The sequence below is a fragment of the Rhincodon typus genome, chromosome 35 (assembly GCF_021869965.1).
Source record: "Rhincodon typus isolate 14 chromosome 35, sRhiTyp1.1, whole genome shotgun sequence".
In the NCBI taxonomy this organism is placed as follows: domain Eukaryota; kingdom Metazoa; phylum Chordata; class Chondrichthyes; order Orectolobiformes; family Rhincodontidae; genus Rhincodon; species Rhincodon typus.
In genome coordinates, this window is record NC_063366.1 from 7,548,705 (window position 1) to 7,558,537 (window position 9,833).

Genomic DNA, 9,833 nt, shown 5'->3' on the forward strand with positions numbered 1-9,833 from the left:
ACCTGCTGCTTTGCCTTACATTAATTGTTATTCTCCCTCTACGCTCAGTCCTCCCTTCCCCCCTACTTACTAGTTTAAAGTCCTATTAACCACACTATTTACACTTTTCGCCAGAACACTGGACCCGGCCCTGTCCAGGTGAAGTCGATCCCAGCGGTATAGATCCCTCCTGTCCCAGAACTGATGCCAGTGCCTCATGAAAAGGAAGCCCTCTTTCCCAGACCACTCTTTTAGCCACGTGTTTACTTCCCTGAACCTCGCCTCCCTATGCCAATTTGCACGTGGGTCGGGCAGCAATTCAGAGATTATGACCTTTGAAGACCTGTTTTTTAAATTTTGTTCCTAGCTTTTCCTAATCCCGAAACAGGTCTTTTTTTCCTAGTCCTGCCTATGTTGTTGGTACCTACATGGATCACAACAACTGGGTCATCCCCCTCCCTCTCTCGTATCCTCTCAAGCCGGTCAGAGACGTCTCGCATCCTGGCACCGGGCAGGCAACACACCATGCGGCATTCTCCATTCTGCTTGCAAAGGATACTGTCTATCCCCCGATGATAAAATCCCCTGCAACTACAATCTGTCTTTTAGCTCCCCACTCTTGAATGGCCTCCTGGACTATGGTGCCATGGTCAGTTGACTCATCCTTCCTGCAGCCTTGTTCCTCATCCACGCAGGGAGCAAGTGCCTCATACCTGTGGGACAATGTCAAGGGCTGCGGCTCCTGTGTTCCTGTCTGCAGTTCCTGCCTCACTCGCAGTCACATACTGCTGTCCCTGAATGCCGATTGAATTAACATTAGTTAATCTAGTAGGTGTGACTGCCTCCTGGAACACAGCATCCAGGTATCTCTCCCCCTCCCGGATGTGCTGCAGTGTTTGGAGTTCGGATTCCAGCTCATCAATTTTGAGCCAGAGCTCATCAAGCAGCCAAAACTTGCTGCAGATGTGCTCAGTGCCGTTCTCAATGTGATCAGCTGGCTCCCATATCGTACAGCTACAACACATCACCTGACCTGCCATCTCTACTTAGTTAATTATTTAAAATTAATTCTTTTTTTTTAGTCTCGCAGTGATCTCTCTTTAAGTGTTCTCTGCACCAGTAAGTTTACTCCATTATATACTAAAACAGACAGCGGCTTTGCCTTCCGAACCGCTCCCAGAGGATGAGGCGTCCAGGTGACCTTCCCAAAAGATAACAAAGAGATGAAAAAATAAAATGCAAATACCTTACCTGCTCACCATACTTTGTCTTTATTAATTGGTTAGAGGAGGCGGAAGGGTGGAAGACACTACACGTGCAGTGCCTCAGGTATTAGTTACATCCCAAATTTATTGGGTGAAAGATAACTGTTACCCAGCCGACCACTTGCGCCCGCTCTGGGACTCCTCCTCTGCTGAACAACTGAAAGGCCACAGTCACACGAGGTAAGACTTTTATAATCGAAAGCTTACCTTCCCAGGCTGTCCCTCGCGCTCTCTCCTGAAATCCCGCTGCTGAACAACTGAAAGGCCGCAGTCAAGCGAGGTAAGATTTTTATAATCAAAAGCTTACCTTCCCAGGCTGCCCTTGCGCTCTCTCCCGGACTCTCGCTGCTGAACAAAAGAGGAGGCACATCTTACACAGGTTCATTTTATTACATGATACCAAGTTGCTACGTACATTGACCAGTTAGACATAATGACTCGGAACATCAGAAACTGGAAATGACATATTTCTTGCTATTGCGACCTCATGCGAATAAAAGCAAAATACTCTGGATCCTGGAAGCTTGAAACAAACACAGATAAAGTTGGAGAAATTCAGGTCTGACAGCATCCGGGGAAAGAGAAACAGAGTTAATGTTTCGATTTCAGAATGACTTTTCTTCGTAATACTGCTTTATTAGCATAAGGTCCTAGTGGAGGTGGAAAAGAGAAACATATAATAAGAAGACGCTTCTTTCTAAAACGTGCCACAAGAATAGTGATGCACTTCAATCCTGAAAAGAATTCTATGGATGTTGCTGTCCAGACTGTTCGTTTCCGTCTGTTAGAACAACAGTGCAGAGTTTCAGAAGACTCATCTGAAGAGGGGTGATGCATTGTGAATAGAGGAGATTTGAATATAGAGGAAATTGCATGTGTCACTCAATACATGTAATGCTTGGACAAAACCATTTGTTTTGAAAGCAAAAGTGAAGACTACACTTGAAGTTTGGTGTTGAGTACAATTTATGGTTTAACCATTCACCCCTTATAGCAGTTAATTTTCATCATTGCCAATACTCCTGATGTAAGCAGTGGATATTATTCTGACAGTGAAGACTCAAACACAAAATAATAGTTACTTAAGTGAGGATGTTAAGACTCTTGATGCTACAAAATAGTGACTTAGTGAAGAATTAATGCCAATAAAATAGAATGAGAGGGAAAGAATTTGCAAGATTTATCCTTCAAATACACTTACATAAAAAAGTGAATGATTGATTTGTTACGATTTTTCTGTTACTATTTGAAAACGTAAATTAGATTTCCAATATAAACATTGAGATCAACAAGAAATAATTTCTCAACTTAGTTGCTATCACTTTTTCCAAGTGTTTGAATTAACACAACTAGCTATCATACATGTGTTTCGTGATTCTTTCAGGGTAGCAGGTCACTGTCTTAATATAAACCATCAGGCTTTGTTATAATAACTGTTTGACTTCACCACAACCATAACGCCATACTTTATGCCAAACATGCAAAAACATTGCATAGACTTGCCTGATTGGGAAAATGTTGCTTCTGGATTTTTTTTATATAATAATTGCAAATTATGGACCCAATTTATTTGAATAAAAGAAGTGAAATCACTTTTACTTCCTCTCCTTCCTATTTTTTTAAATTTGCAGGCAATGCTTTGACGATTGTGACTCTGGCCCATGGAAGTTGTGGTCTATCGAAATGTATTATTCGATATCTTTTGGCTAGGCGGTAGCTGACATTTTAGTTGTGGTATTTAGTATAATATTATATGAGATTACTGATATTTATTTCCTCAATTCAGTCCTGAACATCACAACTCTCTGCAGTCTGAAGCATGTCATAGGATTTATTGTCGTTGATTGTTCAGTCTGGTTAACAGTCACCTTCACATTTGATCGATTCGTGGTCATTTGTTATCAGAAGCTGAGAGTCAGGTATTGCACTGAAAAAAATGCTTCCATTATTATTTCAGTGGTTTGTGGGCTGTGCATTATAGAAAATGCTCCCTTTTTTGGTATTTGAACATGTAAAAATAGTTAACACGGTGCCATGGTACTGTTCTTTGAAGTCAATTTTCTACACTGAATACACTTGGGTAGCATACTCTTGGATGGATACTGTTTTAACCCCATTTGCCCTATTCTTACTGATTTTTCTGTTCAATGCTCTGACTATTAAACACATTTTACTGGTGAATAAACTTCGCAAAGAACTAAGAGGAAGCAACAGTGGTGGTACTCTAAATGATCCAGAAGTAAAGAATCGAAGGAAATCAATCATTTTGCTCATTGCCATTTCAGCTAATTTTATATTACTTTCGATAACAGCTTCCATATATTTCATACATGTGAAAGTTACAGATGCTCAGCACTTCTACGTTGACTACAGTGACCCTCTAGCCGTAATGGAACAGATTGGCTATATGTTACAGCTTCTTAGTCCTTGTACAAATACTTTTAATTATGCAGTAGCACAAACGAAATTCAGAACCGAGATGTTTTATGTGATTATTTATCCTTTGCTTCGATTTATTCCACTGATTATATATCGACGGCCTTGATACAGTCATATTTGACTTCACGAAGGTTTACCAATGCGAGCTGAATAAAGTAGAGGAAACTGAGTGGCTTTGACAAAGATCTGTAGCTCAGGTTGTGGGTGATGTTGTTGACTTGCTTGCCGACCTGGCTTGTTCTTGTTCAGATTTTTCCTCACCATGCTAGGTGACGTCATCGGTGGTGCCTCTGATGAAGCAATGTGATTCTCCTCCGCTTGGAATTTATACTGCCCAGTTTGTTATGGTGAGTCGTGTCATTTCTGGTTTTGATCTGTGTGGGTTTGTATGTATGTATCCATATAGAATTGGACCCCATATACAAACCCATACAGATCAAAACCAGAAATGACACGACTCACCATAATGAACCAGATGGTATAAATTCCAAGTGGAGTAGAATAACATCGCTTCATCGGACTCTACACTGATGATGTCACCTAGATAGGTGACGAAACGTCTGAACGAGAACAAGCCAGCTCAGCGAGCAAGTCAACAATCTCAAACTGAGTTAAGATATAGATATTTATGTGGCCATTGAATATGAAAGAAACTCAAATATCTTCAATAGATGTCAGTTAATATTCGGTTTTGCAGAATGTTAATACCAACTGTCCGCCTTCTCCAATCTGACTAGATAAGTTGACTCTTATAAAAGGACAGCTGCAATTTTGTGCATTCTACAAATAACAGTTTAAATTCTTTATATCAGGGAATCACCGGAAATTAGTAGCACGAAATGGAAATGGCGTGTGAAAATTATGTGCAGATATTTTGTTTTATTTCTGTAGTGTCCATATTTGTCGATGACAAACATGGAATCTTCGTGTGCCAGGAATTATAATGAATATGATTGTGCCCTACTTTCAAAGCCCGACCACTCAGAGCCACAACTGCTGGATCATGAAGTTGTCTGAAAGCTCCACGTGTTATACAAGTCGTATATTCTCAAAATCTCTCATTGCATTTTGTTGGCAGTTCATGTCAAATAATTTTCAACCATCCAGTCAAACCTGTACCATTCAAGCACGAAAATAATTTTTTCCAACTTAAATTGTAATGAATAACTGACTGCCGAACTGTGCTTCTTGCTTGTCTTTGTGCTTTGTGGCTTCCTTTAAGATATTATATTCTCTGCCTTTAATCATTAGCTTTGAAAAATGTCTTCTTAATTATTGTGTTTTTCATGTACTGACCTGTGATATTAAACCAGGAACAAATTAATCTTTCATGCTTTAAAATTATAAACGTACCACGAGTATGGTAAAAGAGAATAAAGAGAGTGTACTGCAGAAACTCAACAAGTCGGGCAGCATCTGTAGAAAAGAAAAACAAGTCTTTACGTTTTAGGGTCTGCGTGCATTCTTTGGAAAAGAACGGAGGTGCGAACTCTTGATTTATGTGCTTGAGACAGCGGTAAATGGATTGCGGGAGGGGAGCACTGGGAACAATGTTAAGGATACTTACAGCGCAAATGTTAGATGCAACAAAAATGAAAAAAAAAATGATCCACTCTGCTGAGAACCAAACGATATACACAAAAACAAGACACGACCGAGGAGGCTTTAGGATGTAAATGAAATGGCCATGCGCTGCAATTGTAGAATTTAATGCTGAGTCATATACATTGTAAAGGGCCCACGCAGAGCATGAGGTAATGTCATTCAGTTTGCATTGAGCTTCGTGACAACACTGCAGCAGACCAAGGATGGAAATATTTGCACGTGAGCAAGCAGATATGTCTAGGGTGATCCAGCAGCATGACTTCAGTCACTGTGCTGACCTCTAATCTTCCACTACCTGCTGCTTCAACAGGTATACCATGCTATTTTTGTTTGCGTGCGTGTGTCGGAGGAACGGTATTTTCCACCTTCAATATTTATTTATTTTTCACAAGGTGCACATGATGTTGTATAGTTGAAAAAATAGTCTAAAGCCATTAAATGAGTAAGCATCCCAATTCATGAGAATAAATTATTTACCTTCTGGCTTCTTTTTGGTGTATCCATTTACTTTTCTAATTATCGAAAGTTAGTCTAATATCCAGACCATAAGTAATCTTCCTCTCAATACTTTTAAGTATGCTGATCACAAAACTAAAAACTAAAAGTCATTTAACTCCTATAGAGATCTGCACCAATAGCACAGAGAGGAGTTAGAGTCCATTATCCCCTGCTGCACAATGGCGTGATATTTCTGAGCAATATTTTGATTTTACTTATATTTAAAAATGGGATCTACCTGTGCAGATTTTTAACCCCCATGCATGTTAGAATTTAATACATTCAATATTTCGTCATATATGATAGACTTCCTGTGATAGACTCACCAGTGTACCATTGCCATATCTCTGCTGCTAATTTGATACAGTAGGTACGGAAATAACTTATGTTAAATGTGTAAAATACAACTTACAAAATATTTCTGAAGTCTTCATGATGCTAATCTCTAAGTAATATGAGCGGAAGTCGAACATTAATATAACACATTAAAGCAGATAGTGCATGGGCAAATGGAGCATCGTGTTTCAAAACAAACGCTACTGTAATCGATTTTGAAAGAAAATAAAATCCAATATTATGAGGCAACCAGTATCATATTGTGCTGACTTCCCCGATAAGGATGAAATATTTCCTATTATCTCAACATTATGCCTTATTTGTGCGGTAGATATAATTTATTTGGAAATTACAACAACTGAAGTATTTTGTAAATGCATATCATCAATTTTAAAATGTGCCTTTTCAAGTATAAACGCCACAAATAAATCATGGAGACCTGAAGTCTCTTAGCATTCCTAATTTCATTTTAAATTCCATCCTGCATTTTTTGTTACATTTCTAGGTGTTCTGCTGCATTGAGCCCACGGTGACTGCCAAAAGCTTCCGGTATATATATTTATTAAATCTTACAGTAACATTTCTATTTTTGACAGATTTGTCTGGCCTTCGACCCAAACTCGCGCTTCGAGATTCAAGGTGTCTGATACATTTAATAAAAGTGTTTTATTTTTGTGTTTGGATTTTCAATTTGAACTAATATCATTAGTGTACCTGAAGGGAGTTGAACGAGTGAATTGTTCCTATTTGTGTAACCAATGGTGGCATTCGTTAAAATACAGCAGAGTATCTTTGGTGGCTCATCATGTTTCTGTTTGCCTTGGTAGACACTTACTGACAAGCAACATAACAGATGTTTGTTAGATTTAGTTTAAAGGGTCAAGGCATGATTCCTTTAATATTTTTTTCTTGGATTAGGGAAATCACTCACGGTTTCAAATTTAAAAAAAAACATTAATTTCATTTAGAGCAGAATAGCAACATTTTTCGCAGAATTTGGACGTGTAATGCAATTGTTACTGAGAAGGAAAGAAGATAAACTTGACTTTTTAAAACGATAAAACGTTTACTATAATGTAATGAACTTAAAAATTCCAGACAAGAATGTTTGGTTAAAATCCTCAACCGGTTATTTGAAACGAATAGGTTTATCTCATTTGTATGAAATTTCCAAAAAGAGGTTTTTCGAATCTCAACTTGAATCATTGAAGCTGACATTAAATTAAACATGGTAGCGATAGAGAAGTGCATTGTCTCTGATGTGGCTATTGTAAAGCTGTGTTTATGGGATTATAAATTTTCTCAGCATCTTGAAATCTTCATTTCTTTTGCATTGTAAACTTCCATTTTATGGCAAAATCCAAATCTGCATAATTGCATGCTTTTATTGTCAATGAAAGATAGCATTGACAAAATCAAAGACACAAAATACAAAAACATGGGGCAGCATGGTGGTTTAGTGGTTAGCACTCTACCTCAGCGCCAGGGATCGTGGTTCAATTCCACACTCGGGCGACTGTGTGTGTGGAGTTTGCATATTCTCCCCGCGTCTGTGTAGGTTTTCTCCGGGTGCTCTGTTTTCCTCCCAGGGTCCAAAGATGTGCAGGTTAGGTGGATTGGCCGTGCTAAATTGCCCCGAGTGTTCAGGTATGTGTAGATTAGGTCGGTTATTGGGGAGTGGGTCTGATCGGGATGCTCCAAGGGTTGGAGTAGATTTGTTGGGCCGAAGGGCCTGTTTCCACACTGTAGGGATTCTATACTGTAGTGCATGACATCAAAAATATATCTTCAGAGCAGATAATTAAGGTTTGATTTTACATGGCAATAAGCAATTGATGGAGAGAGGAAAACTGTGTGTAAACAGGCTGTTGTGCAAAAAGATGGCCTTGACTTGAGAACAGACTGTTCTGCAGTAATACCTGGATTTGTTTCTGACCAGGCACAGAGGAATATTTGGGAAAAATATTCAGAAAGGCAAATTCAGGACATAAACTCATAGCCTGTATACTCTTAGTATCGGGGAAATCTCACAGCTCTTTGGTCTTCAGTGTCGTGCTGGTTCATCATTGATTCTGTGGAAATTAATATCAACCTCCATGTGCTCGCCATCATGAGGAGTCACAACATGCGAAACGACATGAAACTCATTTGTTTGAACGTAGGTAAGTAGTTTAAGCACGCCATTTTATTAACTTGACAATTATTTTTAATTGATATATAGTAAATGAAGTTAATAAATTTGTATTATATCAGAGCACGTGTTTTATTCATTCATTCTGATCAGACTTTAAAGAACCAGTTAAGATACGACAGTCTAATGGTACGCCCATTTAGTCAGATTTCAGATTTTAGATCTTACTTGTCTTTAAAATATTAACTTCAATCATAACACGTTATGAAAAAGAAAAGTGCATGCTCCATCGTCTCAAATATAACACAGTATAGAGCTGGAGGAACACAGCAGGCCAGGCAGCATCAGAGGAGCAGGGAAGTTAACGTTCAAGGTCGGGACCCTTCTTCAGAAATGGATGCAGTAGAGTTGTAATTCACTCAGAGATAGTGAGAACTGCCGATGCTGGAGTCAGAGATAACACAGTATGGAGCTGGAGGAACACAGCAGAGTAGGCAGCAACAGAGGAACACGAAAGTTGACTTTTCGGTTCGGGACGCTTCAGGGGTCAACTTTGCTGCTCCTCTAGTGCTGCCTGCCCTGCTGTGTTTCTTCAGCTCTATATTGTGTTATCTCTGACTCTAGCATCTTCAGTTCTTGCTATCTCTGATGCCCCGTGGTCTCGTTAGTTCCACTCGACCGTCTCTCATGTTTGAGCAACAGGTTTATCTCAGGTATCTGCTTCCAATCCACTTCAGTCTCTTATCTCATAAGTAGCATGTTACTAAGCACAGAATTTCCAGGATGAAAGCGTGTTTTCTTTTTCTTTTCTGCTCATCCTTATTTTGCTCCATGATTATTCTAAATGTATCTGAAATATGGTGACAATCTCCAAGATCTTCATGAATCGATGCACGATCCGTCTGCCTGCAACCCTCTTTCTTTCAACATCAAGTGTACAACTTTCACTTTACCCTGTTGGGTGTTCAGCGTGCAGGTTAAATAAAATCTGCTGGATGCAATTTAAGATTTTTCGCCTCCCTAAATAAAACAATAAAGCTAAAACAGATAATATATTTGCAGTCAAAATTTCCAATGAAAAATACCATAGTTTTGCTACATGTGTCTGAAATTTGAAAACATATTTGTATCATCAAGATCTCAGACCGTGTTTGAAAACTATCTTACGCATTCAACAGAATGATCAGCGTTTTGTTGGTGCCTTCGATTGTTAGTCATTTCACTTCATTTATGACCATTGCAATCATGATTATAATTGATTTCTATATTTATATTTCAAGGCTGCCTCTTCATTATCCCCATCTCTATTTAACAGGTTTACCCTATAAACAAGAACTTTAGTTGTCACTCCTGCACATCTTTCAATCAAGTCTCAGGGATTCTTATGTTAATATACATTTGAATGTCTGTTTCTTATTCTTTGGGTTTCTGCATTAAAAAGTTTACCGTTTAGCATTGTCAGACTAATGGCATTCTGAACTAGACGATGGTTTCTGTGCCTTCCTTACTCACATGCGATCATCCGAACTTTGATTTTTTTCTCTGCACTACCTGAGTACTTCACATTTCCCTGACAATCC

At 38.9% G+C, this 9,833-nt stretch overlaps 1 pseudogene; it reads left to right on the forward strand.

Annotated features, from left to right (window-relative positions):
- Nucleotides 1-3,789, forward strand: part of LOC125486927 — a 6,856-nt pseudogene extending 3,067 nt beyond the window's left edge.
- Nucleotides 3,790-9,833: the final 6,044 nt, after the last annotated feature.